Source organism: Equus caballus, chromosome 30, assembly GCF_041296265.1.
Source record: "Equus caballus isolate H_3958 breed thoroughbred chromosome 30, TB-T2T, whole genome shotgun sequence".
NCBI lineage: Eukaryota > Metazoa > Chordata > Mammalia > Perissodactyla > Equidae > Equus > Equus caballus.
Window position 1 is genome coordinate 12,537,487 of NC_091713.1, and position 22,575 is coordinate 12,560,061.

The 22,575-nt window shown below is 39.7% G+C and overlaps 1 protein-coding gene across 1 annotated transcript in view; it reads right to left on the bottom strand.

Moving 5' to 3' along the window:
* FMN2 (formin 2) overlaps positions 1-22,575 on the bottom strand; it is a 342,454-nt gene that overhangs the window by 106,781 nt on the left and 213,098 nt on the right. The gene's annotated exons all lie outside the window — the stretch shown is intronic.

Here is a 22,575-nt window from a genome sequence, read left to right on the forward strand (position 1 = left end):
GAAACATCTGAGTACTGACAGGAGAAGCCTATGACCCAGGCTTCGCTTTAGGGGCTTATAAAAACAAATTCTTCAGAATCTATCATCTCAGTTTGGTCACTTCCAAACTGTGTCAACTTGGACAAGTTACTTGACCTCTCAGCTCATCCCTCTGGAGAAGGGGCATGACCCTGAGCTGCCCGCTCAGCGCTGTGATGAGGGTCAGAGCAGTGAAGAGATGCCCGGTATTCGACTAGAGCCTGGCACACGGTGAAGCCGCATGGAAGTACTTCCTGTCATCATCATCACTGTTGTCAACTGACTTCTATACAAGTTTATCCCCAATTAAAGTGCAAACTTCTGAAACATAACAAGTAACAACTTTGGTGGAAATGTTACTATAACTCCATAATTATTGGTTGCATCTACTACATGGCAGATGTTTTTTATCTATATTTAACTTAATATTTAGAATAAGTTAGTAAAGTAGATATTATTACCCCATTTCACAGCTAAGGAAATTAAGGCTCAAAGAGGGCACTCATTGGCTCAAGGTGCCATGGATGATAAGCAGCAGATCCCTAACTGAACTCCTGACCTCACTCCACAGGTTATACTCTTCCCTTGTCTGTGCCATCGTCAATGCCTCAGCAGTCTTCAGATCCCACTCGGGTTAACCAAGAAGTATTTCTAAGAACGTTTCTAAAGAAACCTCTGTCACTACAGTGAAAGTGAGAAACCTAAGCCCAAAAGGAAATAATTCAAAATTGAAAAGCACATATTTGAAAGACAAAACTTAGGACAGATAAATGTCTATCTTAGGAAAACATACCCTCACTACAACTCTTAAGGCAAGTGGCCAGTTCTTCAAGGAGGCTTTGTAATTGTACTCGAAAACGTTCTCTTTCTCTTCTAAAGCTGTATTTTCCTTTTCCTTCCCCTCCAGATCATTAGCTTGTCTGAGCATGAGAATACAGGAGGGCTGCGTTGTTAGCACACATCCTCCCCTCAAAGGTAAAAGGCAATGGGATGCAGTAATCGTTAAGACCAGTTATGCACCTCTAGGGTTCTCTGCTCATTTCTCCCGCACTCCTCACTTCCGCCTGAGCAATCTCTCGTGTGCTGGCGACTGTCCAGCACAGGTATCTTGTAGCTTCAGGCTCCTACAGGAAACCTCCTCAGATCTCAGGCACTCAGTATCTACAGTACCGAACTCATCAGCCTTCTCTAGGTCGGCCACCTCCCTTACTCTGTTCTCCTTGGTGGTACCACCATCTAACCCAAATGACTCCAACCAAAGCAGGAGTGTTATTCTTGACTCTCTCTCCTTAGCCCGGAATCCTGCTGACGTTACCTCCTAAATGCTTCTCAAGTCTGCCTGTCCTCTCCATTCTTGCTCTATTCTGACGCAAATGTCCTCATCTTTCTACCTGGGCTACTGTGACAACCTCTTACCTGGGCTTCGTGCCTCCTGTCCTCCACAGACCCCCTGCTCCTTCTCACAGCTGAAAAAGCCACCCTGAAGAGACCTCACCAATCCCCCAGTTTCACAACCACACCCTGAAGAGAGGAGCAATTCAAAAGCCTACCATATGAAGCACAGACTGTGCCCAATCCAGGCCTGGCCAAACTTTCAAACCATACACCTCCACTCCTCATATTTTCTGCAGACTCTGCAAGTTCTCATCTCCATACCCTTGCTCACCTTGGCCGCTCTGCTCAGAATGCTTCTGGCCTTCCCCCCGCCATTTAACTCACCCATTCCCACTAGCACTTCATAACGTCAGCTGGGTGTCACTGCTCCTAACAAGCATTCCTTCACCTCCCTACAGTCCCTGCTCTCTTCCACTCCCTGCCAGCTGCCTCCAGGTGGACTGAGTGTCCCTCCTCTGTGATCCTACAGCATCTTCTGCACAGAGAATTAAAGCTATTACTTATTGAGTACTTTTTATGTGCCCAGGACTGTTTCTAAACACTTGACATGTGTTCTCCCATTCATTCCTCAAAAAACCTTTTGAAATAGATTAGCAATATACTTGCTTTATGTCAGAGAAAAGTGAAATAAAAAGAGACTGCCCAAATTTACACAGTTCATAAGGTGGGATTTAACATCGGCTTCCACACTGTGTTCAGGTTATTAGCGACTGTGTCTATCCTGCCCACCAGCCTGAGCTCCTTGGAGAGGAAACCTGGTGCCCATTTGTATTCTTAGGGCCTGACATAAGCAACAAATTGTTGGACGGCTTAAACAACTCCTGACGTAGAAATAACTCTGGATTTTGAAATCTAGCAGACAGCATTTAAATTCCAGTTCACTCGTCCACTGAATGAGCCTAGTGATTCAGACCTTAGTTTCCTCATCTGACAGTGGATTTAAGAAAATGTCTCTCTAACATCAGCATGACTATTAGCCAAAATGGGTCGAAAATTCCTGAAATTGAACTTAGGATAAATAAGTAGGGGCACTAAAAATAGTGGCTCTTGCTGCTCTTGTTTTTATAAGACCAGGTATAATTGAGCTTGGAGAAGCCTACGGTGAACTATCACATCTGCTGTGAAAGTGTGGTCCCAGGGACGAGAGGGTACAAACTTGCTCTATGCTGATTCCAAGGAAGGAAGCAGCTAAGTGGGAGAGAGATTTGGGTTCTGAGTGAAGGGGCAGGCTCGCGAGCGGGCAGCTCCTACAAGGAAGGGCCAGCCCTGTGGGGCGGGCAGCACTGCATCACCGGCACTATCCAGAGACAGAGGGCTGCCTGTCGCGACGTGGTGAAAGAGACAGGTCTCATGAGAAGGTGCTTGTAGTCAGCCTCCTATGGGCTGTGTCACTTAGGACAGCCCCAAGTAGCCGGAAATTCTGCATTCTTTAATGTCTCTAGACGTAGAATAAGGACAAACTTGACAATGTCATAATTTCAGGAGTTTTCTAAAAGGATATAAATTAGGATTCTGTATCTAAGAGGAACAAGCTGCATCATTTAAAGGAGATGGGGTACAAATTTATCAGCCCTTCTAATCATTCAGTGAGTGATTTCTGGCAAAATCACATGAAGAGATGTTCTCAAAGCCCTCTGGGCAGGTTCTAACTGCCAATCCATCTACTCGCGCACGACCCAGATACTCACTGACCACCTCCTGCTCAGGGGACCGTTGTAGGCACGGTGACTACGCCCATGGAGAGAACTGTGTGACAAAAGCTCTGTCCTCAGGGAGCTTGCCTTCCTCTGAACCATACGGTCTTTAAGGAGTTATTTTTCAATCTCAATGAGAATAGTGAAATATTAATAGCCTGGAGTCTAATAGCTCAGGCCGCCCGGAGAAAAAAGAAAAAGAATCCAGTCTTTCACCTGCTCTGATTTTCAAGACTCAAAAGCCTGAGGTGAGGAAGATGAACAGTCTGACTCTTAGTCACAATTCCATTTGCCATTTTCTATTAGAAAATGTAAAATAGTAACAACTGTCTTTTTCTTTATGCCACTGTTCTCTGTCTAGGGAGCGCAGGAACACTAACAAGAGGACCCTGCGGAGGTCAATCTAATGGGTCTGGGGCCTTAAAGGGGGTTTCATTCGCTGGGAGAGCAGAGTCAGATCAGAGACTAACCAGGACAAAGTCTTCTGAAATGTGCCAAAATTTCTGTGGGTCTCCATTTTTACTCAGTAACTTTTAAACAACAGAATATATAACAGATAAGAAGAAAAGGTATAATAAAAAATTTAAAAACTGAGGGGAAATTATATTTTAACTTTCACTTAATTTTCTAAATGACCTTGAATATGAATTGTACTCTTAATGTAAAATAAGCAAAAACTATTGTTTCTATTTCTTCTATCTTTTCCCCTTCGCGTATAGTACGTTTTCCTGTACACAGTGGGCACCAGATAGAATTTTAGGTCTAGAAAAATTCTAAGGTCATTTACTGGCAACCTCATCTCATATCCAGTCCTCCTTCCAGAAGGCCACAGAAATTGCTGGCCAAGTATCTCAGTGTTTCCAGTGATGTCCATTCATTTCTCTTCCAGGCAGCTTTTTCCTTAATGAGCTGGTCTAATCATTAGAATTCTCAACTATATACTGAGCAGGAATCTCTCTTTACCATGTACCCCTATGGAATGATACACCTGCAGTTTCCTTTAAAATATTCCAGGTATACTCACATAATTACTTGTGTAATTAAAAGCAAGTAAAAAGATTTTAAGTCCAACATAGATAGCTCAGGTCTTCAGTGAGTCACAAAAGAACTGCACTCTCTTTGAGGATAGAGGAGGACCCTCACCTCCCATCATTCTCCATTTACTCTGTCCACGCTGCTTCCAGACTTAGAACATTCCCCGGCTGGCAACGGGCATTCAGCAATTACCTGTGCCTTCAATTACCTGAGCCCCAGCTGCCTCAACTAGAAATTGAGATGATAAAGGCAGTGCACTTGAGTGCTGAGCACCCAGCTGCTAAGATGCTCTCAAACAATGACAGCCACTAATGATGTCATCTCACTGCATTTATTTGTTTATGTATCTCGGTCTCTGACTATACTCTGCATTCCCTGAAGTCAAGCACTGTCCTACTCACCTCTGTGTGCCTAGTGTCTCAAATACAGAGGAAGCACTAACGCCTCGTGTGAAAAAAGGACTTTCAACTATGCCGATGATGCTGACTCTCCTTAACCTGGATATTAGGCCTCCAGGGGGGCTCACTTATGCAAAGCGCACCAAAACCCAAATCCAAATTCCCAAGCTCCCCATCGTGATACACAATCTGTACAAATGTTTGTGAGTGGCCGTTGCTTTAGTTATTCACTATATTGAGAAGGAAGGGTCTGTGGATAACTATAAAAATGAAATGCCAAGTTCTAGAGTTCATATATACTTATACACATGCAATTCTTACACACATTCTAATATATTCATTAACGCATATGAATATGTTCAATGTGACAGGGAATACAGAAAGACCTTTGTAAGACTGGACTCCACTCTTAACTGTAGCGCATCACGGTGCGTAACATATCATCTTGGCTATTACTTATCATCTTCAAAACTGGTATGTGACTATGTAAATTTTTAACAAAATACCAAGCACTACAATCTTACAAACTCGAAGGGTCATTTAGAAACCTTATTAAAAACATAACAAAGATAGAGTTCTTGGAAAACTTCCATTACAGTCAAATCCAAATATTAAAGAAACATTTGCTAAAGGCTGTTGGCATAACTGAGTAATTCCAATCACGTCGGCTTTTGTTTAATTTAAAGACCTTTCTAATCCAAAACGATTTTGTATTGTGTTAAAGAACTAATATTGGAAAGTATGAGTTAGGCTTCCAAATACAAAGGAAAACCCAGCCAGAGGGCAGGAAGAACAAAAATCACTCAGATATTCCCTTGGAAAATGGGTTCAATACACTAATGCCATTCACTGACTGGCACGTTTGGGGGGACAGAGCAGACACCACCTTATCGCTGTCAGATGAAAGCAAGAACACTGCACGCCACTCTCTGAAATGGAGCATGACCATGAGGAGGCTGGGGTTTTTTTTTTTAGGAAATTGAAATATTCCAGCTGTAGCTTATACAAATCTCCAAGTTCAATCAATGTTAATCAGTTTAAAGTCACTGCTTTTCTGTGAGCTTCCACAAGGTCACTGGCATCCACAAACCCGCTTCAGCAAGTTTGAAGGAAGTCACACAACAGACACAAAGGGCAAGAAACAAAGTTGATTAGATCAGAAATTCTTTCTTCCAAGACCAAATTGTTTCCCATGTAAGCCTGCTTTGTATGTTACTCTGAGTTCATTTTCAGGAAACAGAAACCATTCTAGCTACTTAAAGCAGATCCGTGCAGCCAATAAGATGCTCATAAAATAATTATAGGAGCAGAGACATCGGGCTCTACACTCAGTCTCCAGGAAAACTCCCAGAACAGGACTGCAGAACTGTCCTTCCAGAAGCTGCTATCTATGCCACAGTCAAGATGCAAGCCGCGTGGCGAGGACAGCTGGAGACTTTAAGGAAGGCACAGATCCAAGAAATATTCAGAAGGTAAAATTAGCAGAGCTTGGCAATTGACTAGAATGCAAGTAGGTGGTCCTTCATCATGTAAGTGGTACTTAAAGAAGAGGCAAACTCTAGAATCAACCAGGAAGCCTTTTCAGAATCTACCTGCCGAGGCTCCCATCCAAGCCATTTTGAAAAGTAATCTCCAAGGATAAGATGCATAAGAAAAGTTCAAACAGTGATCCTAATGTGCACTGCTGAGTGAGGCACGGAGGGGAACAAAGGATACCAACTGGATCTATAGCTTGGGGGCTGGGGGATGGAGAAGGCAGGAGGAAGAGTAGCTTTCAGAGGGAAGAAGATGAATTTGGTTTTGTTGTTTTGTGCTGAGGAAGATTCACCCTGAGCTAACATTTGTTGCCAATCTTCCTGTATTTTGTACGTGAGCCACCATCATAGCATGGCCACTGATAGATGAGTGGTGCAGGTACACGTCAGGGAACCAAACCCAGGCTGCCAAAGCGGAGTGCACCAAACTTAACCACTAGGCTACTGGGGCTGGCCCAAAATGAATTTGGTTTTTAAGAACTTACTGGGTTTTAAGATGCCATTGGAATATCCAAGTGTATTTTCCAGCAAGTGGTTGGGTGTATGAGTTTGCAAATCAGAGTGATAATGTAAGATCTCCTGAAAAAAGCTGTACAATGAGAAGAAGACCGGGGCAAGGTTGAATACCTGAAGAATACCACCTTTCATGAAAAAGCAGAGAAAGAAAAGGCCATGAAGAAAGAAGGCAAATGGAACTGTCAGACATTATAAGGAGAATCAGAAGTGAGTGGGGCTAATGAAGCTAACAGGCCAGTGAGTCATAAAGAGTGAGTCGAAAGCAAGAGAGACATCAGATAAGATAAAGGTTGAAATAAAATGTCCGCTCAATTTGGCATAGAGTGACGACAGTTTCAGTAATGCTAGGGACAAAGATGAACTGTAATGGAGCAAGGAGGGAATGGGAAGTAATAAATCAAAGAACCTAGGAGTAGACCAGAAATCTGTTACCATCTTGGCCAATTAGTACAAGTATCTCAGAACAGCTGCCTAGCAAAGGGGTGCTGTGGGCCATGGGAAGAATGATGAATAAACAAGTACAAATCCTTTACAGCTTCTGGAAAATACTCCAAATAGCCTAGTCTTGCCAACAGAGGAGCAGTAGATCCAGCTGCATATTGAGAGAAGTATATTATTGACGTGGATCATTCTAGTCTAAAGATGGATGTCAGAAAAATCCAAACCCTAACAATTAAGAGTCCATAGATTAATGTCGAAACAGTTCCTTATCATCTAAACGTAACAAAAGAAAAGAGAGAGATCACACACAAACTAACCCCACCGCACCTTAGTTTGGACACGGCAGACTTAGCTATATGGCCAGCGGAATAAATTATGTTCACTCTGAGTTCACCAGTTTATATCTCAAAACGAAGCTAAACAAAACTGAATGGTTTGATAAGTATACTCATCAACAGAAGGGATTTTGAGAGTGAACACTGTTTTAAATTGAAATAAATGAAAGAGAAATATATGAACACACAGTTTTGCTGCTGTAATCAGTCCTATGAGAGGAATTAGCAACTTTTTTTGTCACCCACTCTACACAAGTGACTGGGTTCAAACGTGATGTACTTCCACAGACAAACCTAGTCTGTGAGCTACAAACGGATAAACCATCATAGCTGTGACCTTCAAAAAGGTACCAGCCTCTTTGTGACTCAGGTTCGTCATCTGTGGTACACAACAACGGAGCCTGCCTCCTGCAGTGGTTCCAAGGAAGAAGTCAGTTACTGAGTGTGCAGCACTTGGAACAGAGCCTGGCACACAACAAGGGCTGTGTGAGTTCGAACCATTATTACTGTCGTTGTTCTCAGTACTTTGTCAGCAGTAGGAGCAAACAGATAGGCAGTATCCCTCAGGGCCAAGAGCATGGACGCTGGACCCTGGGTTTGCATCCTGGTCTTGCACTCACTAGTCGTGTGTATTTGGCCACGTAAGTATACTCTCTATGCCTCAGTTTTCACATCTGTAATATGGGGATAATAACAGTGTCCACTTCATAGGGATGTGAAGATCAAATGATCTTATGTACGTAAAATACACAGCACAGAGCCTGATACATAGCAGGAGGAACACAGCGTTTGCTACAATGAGTGCTACTACACAACGACCACCACTGTACAAGACCAGAGCTACAACTTTGAATACACAACAAGGACATGGAGACCTCATCTCTAAATCTCAAACAGCATGGCAGGCAAGGCTTCAGACTGTGAGAACGACATTTCCAGGGGGACAACCTAGGATGAGTTAGAATTTTTTTCTAACATATTCTTTACTAGTAGTAACTAATTCCTTCTGACCTATCCCACACTTGATTAACACAGACATAATAATCAATGATGACACACCACGTGTTGATACTGTCAATGACACTGGCTGTACCAGAGGATCCCTCCAGGTCCCTGTGACACATTTGTTGCTCCTCAGTTTATCTGCGTGTTCAGAAAGAGGAGGAGCCATACTCCACAGTCAGTTAAGATCTGAGTCTGCACGTGACATGAGCAAGTTCTCCAAGTTGGTTACCGGTAGGTCAAAGTATAAATATGCACAAACAGCAAGTGCATAACTGATGGCAATAGACTTTCTTTCCACATTTGGTCTTGTGACATGCAAAAAGCTAACATTTACTTATTATCATAAACAATATCATAGTGGTCATTTAGATCATTTAAATGGATTTACTCTATTAGTAAGGGTGGTCCAAAATGAAATTACAATAATTCTAAATTACTTATTAGACATAGCTGGTATCTATGTAAACAGTGTAATTTCATATAACAAAACTCTACAGTTCACACTCTGCAAGCCTCAGGAGGAGACCCTGGTGCTGGTTCATTCAGCTTCAGCCTTGAACACACTATGATTCCGAAGTGTCATGACGGTTGTAAGAGATGAAGTCACGAAAATTAAATACCAGGCAGTTAGTTACAGTTCTGAGTCTGGAGGCCTGCACGTGAACATCTCCAGCAACCGGGGGCTCCTACTTTAAAGGTCAGCCTCCTATTGTTTCAGCTCCCATCTTTAGACAGTCCATAAAGAACTGAATTTTACCTACCTCCAACCATACATACTGACCTTATTTTTGTGCTCTGGGACAAGACAGAAGGAGTCAAATCTTAGGGTAGCAAAATTTTAAATATCAATTCTGATCATGTAATAGTGGGTCCTGGAAGTTTGTTCTGCAAAAGGATTTTGAAGAGTCAGCATCTAACTCCACAGAGAAGACCAGCTTTAAACTGACGTTTGCCACAGGCTTAAAGGAGGCAGTGAGGATAGCCTTACACATATTTGAAAATGATTCTGTCTACCTTCATTTTGACTTTAAAATATCAACTCCTTCTACTTTACTCCCCATGGGCTGAAAAAATGGATTGATTCAGAACTGCAAACCAACTGGTCTTCACTCAGACATTCAGAGATGGTTTTGGTGAGGAGCAAGAATACATGCACGCGATATTGCAAAGACTGGTGGAACAACTCTAAAGAATATGGGACGTAATGATCAACGATGATGCATCTTTTGGCAGTGTCCCATCTACCCAATGTTAGTGCATTTATGTGGACACAATTTTAAAAAGGATGTCAAATCAACATCCCACATAAGACACAGACCCACTCAAGTCTCTTAAGATTAAAACAAATGAGGCGATGATATTTCTGTTGTGATTTTCCCCAAATAGTTAGAAAGTGTTTTTATTTGGGTGAGGTTACATGTTTTAAAAATATATTCTTCCATTTTCTGAATATTTATCCTTTTTAACAAAGTCCACAATGCAAACAGAAAAAGGTAACAACTTTACAAATCATAATGCTCCCTGGAGATTTGGAGATTTGCTTTTACTTAACTTCAGAGGGCTGGCTATACGCTCCCATTTAAAAAATATAGCTTGCCAAAATTTTCCTTTAGAGGTTAAATACACAAGATATTCACACCCTTCTGCCATTAGGGATCATGTATCACTTACAGTATGGGAAAAAAATTAAAAGGAAGTATCTACATAATCAAGAATGATCTGTGTGTATTTCCAGATCACTGTGCCTCTTCTGAATTGCAACCATCAGCAAACTAGTCAAAGAAAAGGTCATGGAATTTTGATACTCAACAGTAAACCTCTTTACATAAATCCATGTATAAATCAAACAATCTCTTAAAGATTTTTAATGTATTCTTCTAATTGTATTCCTTTAACGTACACTTCTTTTTGAATACATTAATGTGATAAATGATGACATAATGTGTCACTTACTGAAGACTATTTTCTACCGAAAAAAAAATGAACATCACTATTTCTAGCCAATCCCCTTTTCTAAATCATATTTTATTTCATAGGGACAATTTTTGATTTCTGAGAATAAACAAATTGTTAAATAAACATTACTAGCTCTTTTTTCATTAGAAAAGCAAAACAAATGGTAGAAATTTGCTGAAGTTCTGAGGATGACACCGAGGGAAAGGTATACTGGATTCTCCTCAGTTAATACTAAGTAATACCTCCATACTATATTAAAGATCAAATTAGCTTAAAATGGAATTAAAGCTATAACAAAATTTGTTTTAAAGAAATAGGTACACAAGAATGGCAAGTTTCAACTAATAAATAGAGAAGGAATAATGGAGTTAGAAGTCCTAATTGATGCTAAAACTAGTTGGTGAGACTTTGACGAGAAACAAGATATTTAAGTACTTTCAAAGAACCACCTCACAAATTACTAACTATGAAAGGAAGAACGTAACTGCGTAGCAGAGCAACCAGAAGATAGCACCTGAGCAAGGGGAGCAGAGAGCCATCAACAGCAGTGACGAGACAGACAGACACCATGCAGATGGGACACATACCGCTTCTGCAGACAAACCCAAACAGAGGGACATCTACGACACAAGCAGCCTGTGCACTTCAAAAATGGTGCCATCGAGAAAGACAGAGACTAAGGAGCCGCTCTAGATTACAGAAGCCTGAGGAGAGCCGGCAGTGAAAGGCAATGTGTGATCTTGGATTGGGAAAAATGGGTCTAAAGAACACTTCTGAACATGGTCTATGGATTAGATATCAGCATTTATGTCAAACTTTCTGCATTTGATAATTATACTGTGTATATGTAAAAGGATGTCCAAGTTCTTAGAACACGCACACTAACGTATAAGGTTAAAGAGCATGATGTCTCTGACTTGCTGCTACATGGTTCAGGAGAAAAACTATGCACATCCACATATGTAGATACAAGCATGCATACATACGTGTCTACATATGGGGACAGGAGGGACGGAATGCCAGAGCAAGTGGGATAGCGCAAAAAAATAAGCAACTGATGGTCTAGCTAAAGAACATGCTAGAATTCTATGTGCTACTTTGCAATTTTTCTGTAAGGTTGAGTTATATCGAAATAAAAAGTTATAAACAAACAACAACAAAGAATAACAAGGCGTCCCAGTTGGCCTAACTTGGACTTTTAAGACCTGGGACTAGGCGCTTCTACACAATTCCTTGTTTAGACTTTAAGAACAGTCAAGCACGTCTCAGAGAGAGTGTCAAGCTCGCTTTTCCTTTACATCTGGCCGAAGGTTGAGTCTGAAGGTTCTATAGCTACAGTCACAGTATCTCTTTAACTGATGGTCTGATGGGCACATCAGGGTGACAAGCAAACACACTGGTAACAGTCACCAAGGACATATTTTTCAAGACAACTTACAAGCTCTACTTTTCCAAATAAGTAAAAATATTCAACTTTCCTAAGATAGTTGTAAAAAGTGACTACTTCATTGTTTTAAACCATATTTGAGATGATAGATGCAGCATCTTTCAATAAAATAATAAAAGTGACCTTATCACAAACTAACTTCCTTGTGATATTTCACATATGGTCCTAGAATTCTTCAAATAAGTCCATCCTTAACCACAGTATTTTCAAAAACTAACAAACTGCTCAAACATTTAGGATTTGTACAAATAAATTCTTTAAGATTACATTCTACGAACAAAATGCTATAATGCCTTCAGTATAAAAGTGATTTACATAAAACTGAAAATATTATACAATGTACTCTAATATACTACATATGCAAACTTATTCAAAGCAAAGCCTCTGACATTTTCTAGGGAGATAGTAAAATTGTACTCAGAGGATTAAGTAATAATGTGTATCGAGGGCGTAAGTGACTGACACAGAAGCTTATACAGGATCTTGCCTGGGTGCCTGGCTTCATATTGGCTGCCTCCAAAAATGTCATTAAACGATGACTTGAAGCATACTTGCAGACTTCTAGGACTGGCCTAGACATCTGAGATGCCTTGAGAGTCCCTGGAGCAGTCCAGGCACTGTGGTTGCCGGTATCTTCCAATTCTGACGTGCGCTGCTGCTAGAACTGGAGGAAGCGACACGGCAGGCGTTCACCAACATCACGGAGTTTCCTAAAAGCCCCACGTAATCAAGCCGCAATGAGTGACACCCGTCAACTGAAATAGATGCCACCGAGGCTGTTTGCTTCAGGAATGGTGTCTTGCTAGTGGGCTCCATTGTGGTATAAAACTAGTATACGAATTTAAAGTGCTTAAAGACAAAGCATACTGTCCCCAAGGAGCAAAACTCTTACTCGTGTGTCTGCTTTCATGTTAGGAAGCAATATTTTGTTCAGTGCTTAAGAAATCAAAATTCAAGGCAGATCAGCTCTAAAAGGAAATATTTCCTAGTTTGGGTCCATGAACACAGAATTAACAAAAGATTTATATAAAGCAAAGTAAAGTGCTGAGGCTCAAAAGTCTTGTGCTTCTGAGTTTCCTAAATTCACAGGATGAAAGAAGGGGGAGGTACGGAAAGAACCATAGAAAAGAAGAAAAAGAAACACATGCAGCAGGAGGGGAAAACATTAAGAAGAAATTATTAGAAAATTAGAAAGTATTTGAAATGTAGAGGCAGTTATTGAAATGCTTAAGGAGGCACCATCTGGTCTCTCATTCAAACAATAAGTGTTAGAAAGAAATGGAATGAAATTAAGGACTTATTAGGGGATTTATGGCTTTTAAGTCTGAGGAAGTTTTAAAGTCTACTAAACATATCTCAAAAGAAAAAAAGAGCAGTAACTGCAACTTAAATATCTGAAACTACTCTAGGTATTCCAGGCAATTTATCAATACAGCTGTAGTAACCTCTAACATCCCCCCGTCGGTGAAGAGGGAAATTCTACGGACAGTGGTCAAAGACACCTAGGAGCCCTACCCATTTTATGGATTAATAACCAGTATCTCCAGGTATCATTTCATATTCTATTAATGTAGATGAAGAAATGGAAGCTATTTTCATAAAATAAAATAGAGAAGCAGCACACTGGAACACAAAACCAGGCTTTGTAAGGGGCAGAACTAGATTTCAACTGCTCCTCCACCCCGGCTACCTGAGATCTTGGACAAGCTCCGGAATCTCGCCAACCTTGGTTTTCTTCTGCAAAATGGCAATGGCAACTGCCTCATCCAGTAGGTTTAGTGCAAGGGTTAATGTATGTGAGGTGCTCACGCCAATAGTAGTGTCTCAGTGTATGTTAACTATTATTTTTTTACTTCATTAATTAAAATTAATTAGAATCTTGTATGAAGTTTCAACTTCCAGAACACGGTACAAGAATTTTAGATATTCCTGATAAATTATAGGGCTAGTCAGAAGCCATGAATTCCAACAGACATACACACAAAGTTGTACGCATTGTGACGCAGAAACAGAAGACCACATGTAGCACAGAAAGGTGGCAGAGGTCTGCCCGGAAAGACCCACAAATCACAGGCAGAACCAAGTTAACAACAAGTCAGCTATTATCAAAACCAAACAAGATGTGGAGTATCATGAACTGAAATGTGCTGCTCAAGCAGGACGACACCTTTCTGCTGCACTAGACATTGCTCAGAATCTTCCATCTGTCCTCTGTTCTGATTTTTTTCTTCTCTGAGTTTTGGAAATGGGTATAATCATCTGTGAGGTTGTCTACGAAAGCAACACTGAAAGAACTAAATAAAGTGGGAAGACAATATAAAGGAGGAGAAGAGAAGGGTACGGTCTGGCTTAAGAATCTCCAAATGAGTTATGACTCTCTTCCACTTATTCTGAACTTTGAGAGCCATAAGAGAGATGGGTGAGGTCACCTTAGAATAATGTAAGTAAATAATTTAAATTAAAGAATAAAATAAGTAAACAGCACGTCAGTTATTAAGATACTGTCTCTTAGCTCCCAAACTACCTTTCTCTACTAAGGGACCCTGGTGCTGGGGCTCAGCAAACTATTTCTCCCTTGCCATCTGGCTCCCTGGCAGGTTTCACTGATGAGGACGGAAGAGAGCAGCTGGATGAAGGGGGAGCAGGAGGGCAGCTGAAGGGATTTGCTGCGCCATGAACACCGCCCCCAGACTCCTCCTCCCCACCCATCAGCAGGTGGTTCCAGTTCCTGGCTTGTTGTCACAGGCCCAAATCCAGCAACAGTGCACCCCTCGAAAGAACCAGTGCAGCCAGGCAGAACCCCCTACTCCACGCTCCCAGCTCTCTGGGGTCGCCTTTCCCAACCTCCTCAATCTCAGCTCTGCGGACGCGTCGTCTGAGTCCCCAGTCCCGTTCTGCAGAGTCCCCCAGCCAGCTCGTCAGGCACTGTTCACACAGGCAGCATCCTGTCCGCAAGGTCTAGGTCCAAGCCCCAGAGAGTTCGCTCCCTGAAGTTCCTGGGTCTCTGCTAACTCCCACCTCTGCACTCTGTCCCCCTGGCCCTAGGAATGACAGCTGGTTCCAACACTGACCTGAGCATCCCTTTTTCACCTTTTCAGTCCTCCATGTGTTAACCTAATTTTCTATGTTCAATTATTTCTATTAAAATAACAAGTGTGGTTTCTGTTTTCCTGACTTCACTCAGAACTAGGAGAAGCGGTGACCAAAAGTAACGGATTATATTTCCCTAAGTGCTCAACAACTTTCTGGCACCAGTGCTGAATTTTATTTTTATTAATTGCTTATATATAATATCTGTTTGAATTGTTCACTAGAAAATATGCCAGTTTTTCAGATTAATACTTCCCAAAAAAGGTTTTATATTAGTACCATTCATCTGAAACATATATTGAAAGACTTCTTAAACATAATTTGTTCTTTTAATTAAATTTCGCATTTCTTCGTGTTTACTCTTTGAATTTGCTAAGCTATATAATTTCCTCATAAAGAATAAAAAAGGCTGAATAATCACACATTTTAAGTTAGTGGGGCCCATGTGAGTGAATTTCAACTCTAATTCAGATATATTCCTGGGTGGCTGCCTATTTTTATTTCCTCTTAAATAAAATTATGAGGAGCATGTATAATATGTACAGAACATATACCCAATTTCCAACTTCAGAAAAAGAACATAAGCAATATTTTGGAAGAGTCCCATGTGCTCCCTACGTCTCACCCTTGGCCACAGAGATAACCGCTATCTTCACGTTTGTGTTTTTCATCCCCCTGCTATTCCTTAACGAGTAATTGTTTAGTTAAATAAATATATAGTTGAACTTTGAAAATTGAAATCATACTGTTTGTATTTTTTCTATGCCTTGTTTTTCCTTAAGATTGTATTAACAAGATTTATCCATTTTTAATGCAATAAATGTAGCGTAATGGTTCTGTAGAAGTTCTTTGAAAGAAGATACCATAATTTACTCAGCAATTATTTTGTTGAAAAGCATCTGAGGGGTTTGGTGCTGTTGCTATAAATATGAGCACAGTTATATATCTCATCATCACCTGTGCAGTGAGGTATGCATCTAGGGACCAAATGCTGGGCCAGAGAGTACGGATTTCTTCAACTTAAGGAGATACTGCCAGATGGTTTCTGCAGAAGGTGCATCAATTTATATTTCCAACATCATTGTAAAAGAGTTCTCACTAATCAACATCTCTGCCAATATTTCACATTCTTTGACTTTTTAAATTTTTGAAAAGGATAATAATCAGTAGTATTTCCCAAGATGAAATTCCAGGTGCGATACACTCTCACTTTTAACATGTTGTCATGCACCCGTGCACATCTCCACTTACATAGCTACCAGTATATTTTTATCAACGTTCTCCCACAGGGCAAGTTCATCCCGACAGCTTCACTGCGGAGGAACTATTTTAGCTGAGTATAGAGGATGAGTAGGAGTTTGCCAAATGAAAGTGGAAAAAGAAGTAACTGCAGGCCCTCAGTGACGGAGAAGGAAACATTCGCATGGGGACTGCTGTAAATGACTTTAATCCCATGGAGACCACCTACTCCATATGTGAAGACTATGCTTTCATGTGATAATTTCCTTATATTGGGTCTCTGTGCAAACTGGCATCTTATGGCTTTGAATTAATCTAAGTTGGCTATTGCACTAAAAGAAAAACATTTTTGCAAAGTACACATTGTAATACAATCACAGATAACTTATAAAGAAAACATACCTTAACTCAAAATGTCAGAGAACTAATCACTTTTAATTAGCTGTGGTTTTTCTCAAGGCAGTTGGGTCAGAAAAGCAAGTGATTAGCGACAATGAGGAAGCCCAACTTTACTGTTTTTGACTAATATGAATAAATGGGATCAAATCTCAGAATTAAATGAGCAGTGATTTGATTTTCTTCTCATTAGCTCTCACTTCGACTAGCAAAATTACCACTGAAACTAATGGAGTGTCAAGAGAGTTACAGCATGAAAAGTCTAAGAATCCTGAAAAATGTTTATTTGAATTGAGTACGTCTGCACATTGGTCTGGGGAGGGAAGTGGAGATGAGACGGAAGGAGAGACAGAGATTATACTAACATTACAATAACCTACACAGTGTCAACTGGATGGAAATTATGGACTGATAAAATTTTTTTAAGAAGGACTTATACATTACCACTGTGCACAGAAAAATTTAAATAATTACTTTATACCACTCTTACTACCCTTAAAAATTAGAAGGATTCCTTCAGTTTTCTTCCATCTCCTCTGTCTCCCTCCTTGGTCAAAATCACTATTATCTTTTATTTGAGTACCTTCCTAACTGGTCTCCCCAATTCTCTGCTTGCCAGAGCAATCTTTTCAAGACGTAAATCATATCACTCCAATTCTCTAAACAGAATCCTCCAGTGGCTGGATATCGCATATGGAATAAAATGTAAACTCCTTATAAAGCACATAAATTTGCACTATCTCCATGATCAGAAAACTTTCTCTCTCATCTCATGCTCACTGTCTTCCAAGAATACAGGGGCAAGTGGACTTTTCTTCTGCCTGAACTGCTTCTCTGCCTCCTCCTCATTCTCCTTCCCACCTATTCCACATACACACACATCCCTCAGCCATCTAGCATCTTCCTACCCAGCAGACCTATGTTGGCTTTCATGATCTGATTTCTACATATCTCTATGGTTTCATCGTTTTCTACTTCCCTGCACTCAGCTGGCATTTGAGTCATGTAGGATCGCTTGCAATTCCAAGAATGGAACTTGGTGATTCATCTGTTCAAATCTCCTTCCATAAATTATTTCACCTGTAAAGTATTCATAAGTCATGACTCCATTCTAACAGCAATTCCAAACTCAAGCCTTCCCTAACCAATTAGGTAGCATCAGGTTCATCTTCCACTCTGCTTCCTGTTTCTATTTGTCAACATTGTTACTATACTATAGTGTAATCATCTGTTTGTGTGTTTAGCTTCTCAACCACACGACACATTCTTTAAGCACAGGACCCACTTATCATTTATCTTTTCCCTCCAAGCATCAAGCAAAATCTCTTGGCAACAAAAGGTGCTCAATAAATGCCAGTTGTGAGTTCAATTGCCTTTAAGGAGAACACACATTTGGACAAACTTTGTTGACTTAAACAGACCAGGCTCAGTCTTTACAGACAAGCTTGACACACACTAAATTCCAACAAGGAAAATTACATGCAGTGAAAATACATCTCCACTGTTTTAGAGGAGACTAAAAGGATAGTGAAATCTGGTAGAGTACTTATAAAAATTTACATTACATGAGACAGATACACACAATGCAACAGAAGACATGGTTATACAGGAATGCCATATACAAAGAACAGAGCTCAACAACTAATATGTGATTCCCTTTGTATCCCTTCCACCTTTTCATCTGCCATGCTAAAGTACACCGTAATTCGAATAATCCTGGTTCTTACCTATTTTCTAATTAAAATAAATCTTACAATAGGGGTTTTTTAATTGTATCATTTTTATGCTAAGGATGCTCTTGATTTTTAGCAGAGAATAATAATTCTAGATTTAATAAAAAATAGACTCTGGAACTCACTGTAAGTGGCTGAAGCACCCTGAACCAGAGGCTGAGTGGGTGGTGGAAAGCGTGCTGAAGTTGAGTCTGGCGCTGACTCAGCTTAGAGCTGTGATCTTAGTCAAGACAGAACAGGACTGCAGGCTTATCACGCTCAATGCATGTTTTTCACTTTATTCTCATGCTCAGTGCATATTTTTCACTTCATTCTTAACATAATTTCCTGTAGTTCTGAAGGATCTTAACTAAACATGCCTCCAAATCGGTCACTGACTACCTTCCATCTCTATTGACTCCTCCTGTGTTCCCTTCTGTAATGGTTTTAGCATCCATCCAGGTATATGAGCTAGAAATTAAAGAGTCATCTTGTAGGTACCTCCTTCTTCCTTACCCTGGATATCAGTGTGATTACAGAATTCTGTTCCATTGTGTCTCCAAAGACTCCCAGACCCCTTTCTCCTCTTCATTCCCACCACAAGGACCTTAGCTTATGCCCTCAACATCTCTGACCAGGTAGGTCTCCTGTTTCTAGCCTTTCCTCTAACCCATCATTCACATGCTCCTCATGATGGCCTTTCAAACACGCGTGTTAGCATTCCCATGGCTAACCAATGATTGCAGAACTGAGTCCAAACTCTGCGGTTGGTCCTCAAGACGTTCACAAGGACACCTTGCCATCCTCTGATTCCACGCCCCTGAGCACCCTATGCTCTAGTTATATCCAAGATTACCATGCATTTCTTGTCACTTTATTGGTTCACTCACTCACTGAGTCCAGATCGTTGTCAGGCATGGGTTAAAGGCTAAGGACAGTCAACGCCGAACCTCCCCTGAAGGGTTCCATTCAGTGAACCTTGACAGGTGGCAACATTAGCGTCGGCGTTAAGAGAGTGAGCTCTGGATTGGGTCCCCCAGGTTCAATATCACATACTATTCACATACTATGTGACCTTTTGCAGGATATTCAATATCTCTAACTTGTAGTTACCTAATGACTAAAGGGAAGATAAATGATAATATATACATCACAGAGATTAGACGAGTTAATGCACGTGAAACATTGACACACAGTAGGCATAGCAAGTGACCTTGAAAGGCAGATCAAAATTGCTGGGTGGGAAACTTTTTCAAACCATAGGTATGCACAAGTCTAACCCCAGTAATGAATCTGCTGCAATGAGCCAAATATCAGGTACAAATATTTTGTAGCCCTCAGATATAAACCTGATATAAATTGAGAAACCCATGGCCTCATGGGTCAAGAGACAATCAAAGCCCAAATAGTCACAAAACTGCTGATTTTGCTCATGCTCTTTCCCATGCTTGAAATTCTATTTTTCTTTCCCCTGGAGAGAATTTTACTGATCTTTGAAAGTCCAATTTAAATATAATTTTCCAAGTATATTTAATCATTACCTCTTTCGTGTTTCTAGAGTATCTTATTTACATAACTAAAAAATATTTGTTGTACTATATAGTGGTAATTCATATCTCCAACAGTCCTCTCATTAATCTATGAGTTATAAGGGGTGGGTCTATGTTTGTATTTTCTATTAATTTAATAAACTTGTTGAATGATAACTAAGGAATTAGACTATAATATCTCTAAGATTCCTTACTGATCTAAATCTCGTAAATTTTATTATTCTGTTCTATTTTATGAAAGAACCCACCCATTAAATTCATAAGTTGCTTTTCTAGAAAGCACTTTGGTAATAAATATCAAGACTCTGAAAAAAATGTTCCATTGCTTTTGATCTTGTAATTATAATTCTAAGAATTCATATTAAGGAAATAAGCAGAGATATAGTAAAAATGCTATGAATAAGGTACCTCAAAATGATATTTCTTGGGAAGAGTTTAATTTTTTTTACAAGAATCAAATTATTCACTAAATTACAGCATAACCATAAGATGGATTATTATGAAATCATCTTAAATGGTTTCTGAATTATATTAAGTGGCATGGGAAAATGTTCATGTTATAATTTACAGCATGAAAAAAATGTAAGATATAAAAGTGAATATATATGCTCAGTCAAATGGAATGATGAATTCACAGGCTGCACCTTCCTTCCATTGAAAACACACAGCAATGAATGACACCATAAAAAGAGAAAACCAAACAGACGCGATATGCTTTAAAAAAAGTGTTAATATCTCCTTGGACCAGAAATATCAGAGAAACCCAAGTTAACAAACAGTGCTAGGTGAGAGCTCACTGGAGTGTGTATGTGGAGGAGAAGGTAAAGATCGTGGCTTACACAGAGACTGGTGAAGGGCAAGTTCACACAGCAGAGAAGGGAACCAGTCTCATGACTGGAAACCCAGAGGTGTGACTGGGTGCCCCAACTCATGAAAGGAGGATGAAACAGCTACAGCCCATATGCAGCTGTGTGCCTGGGGCAGCAGGAGTATGCAGGCACAGCTTTCCCGGCAAGACCTGAGCCAAGTCGCTCACTAGCTTGATGACTGAATCTGAAATAAATCTAATATGCCCATAGGGTAGGACCAGGCTGCTGACAGAAGCTTTGGTTCTGGCCTGGGGGCCATATGCAGGCCAAGTCAAAGCAATTGAAAAAAATCAAGACAGTGCAGGATTTGGGGAGTCAGGGGAAGGGAGAGAGCAAGGGACAGACAGGTTGATAGACAGCTTCTGTCACAACTCCTCAACTCCTCAGTTGTAACACAAAAGCAATCACAGACAATACAGTGGGTGTGTATGGCTATGTTCCAGTCGAATGTCATTTATAAAAAGAGGCTTCATTTAGCCAACAGATTTTCTAACACCTGTTTCAAATTAAAATTCCAATGCCAGAAAGAAAACTGAGTAGAAAGACAGCTTATAGCTATTAACAAATGAAAGACAGATTCATTTCAGATGAAACAAAAATTATACAAAATCCAAAAAGGACTTTAATACATTTTTATAAACATCAAAGAGGTAAAGAAAAGATAATATCCAAAATAAGAACAAGAAATTACTTTAAAGGTAAAAATAGATACAGTTAAAAAAATATTGAAAATCTTGGAAACAAAAAAATTATTATCAAACAATGATAATTTAATTTATAATTAAATTAAATTATAATTTAAGCAAAAATCATTTAAATTTTCATGATTTAAAAATAGTTGCATTGAACAACATAAACACCAGATTGGACAGAGTAAAAGAGAGAATTAATGCACCGGAACACAATGTTAAGGAATGCATGAAGATTATAGCAAAAGAGGGGGGTGGACTTTTAAAACATGAAAGAAAAGTTAGAAGACATAGAGGGTTAGACCAAATGGCTCCAATGTACAACTAAAAAGAGCTTCAGGAAAAGAGGAGAAAAATGATGAATATGAAAACAGATAATTGTTGACAATTCTTAAGACCAGAAGGAAGACATCAGTCTTCAAGGTGAAAGTTCTCATTAAGTACAGAGCAAAATAAAAGACAAACAAACAAATAGATTCATACTACATATATTAAAGCAAAGCCAAAGATGAATAAGGATAATGAGGAAATTACAAAAGTCACCAAAAAAGAAAAGACAGATTATCTACAAAAGAATGACAGTTAGATTGAAAGCAGACTTATCAGTGATAAGAGACAGCAGAAGGAAAAGAAACATCTTCAAAATACTGATGAAAAATAAGTCAATCTAGAATTCCATATCCAGCAAAATCATCATTCAAAAAAGAGGGGGAAAAGTTTTTTTTCAGTCACTTTCAGAATAAGTGTTTAACACCCACCAATCCTGAGCAAACAACCAAATGAGAAGGGGAAAAATGGGACGTAACAATGGTAGCATAGTGATCGACAAATATATTGGTAAATGTTATTCCTAATGATTATAAAATATTAGTGATTTTTAAAGAAAAATAATAGGACCAAAAGTCTGGAAAAACACTAGAGAAAGATAGGAGTAGTTTAACTGTTAGTTAGAATGTTCTAAAACTCTCACCTTATTTGTGAAGAAAAATAAACTAAGTAAATTTATAGTATGTTGTAAAATTATATAAATTAAGAAAATATGTCAACATTTAAGATCAGCCAACAAATTAATAGAAATACTATCTATACCTTCCAAAATGTATTGCAGGAGTCAGGAGGAGAATATTGAAGAATTTGTCAAGACAACAGAAAACCAGAAAGAAGACAGAAGTAAATGTAGATAAATTAAATTATCTAACTTTAAAACAGAGAATCTAAGAATGGACAAAAATTATGTGCGTCATGATCCCAAAGG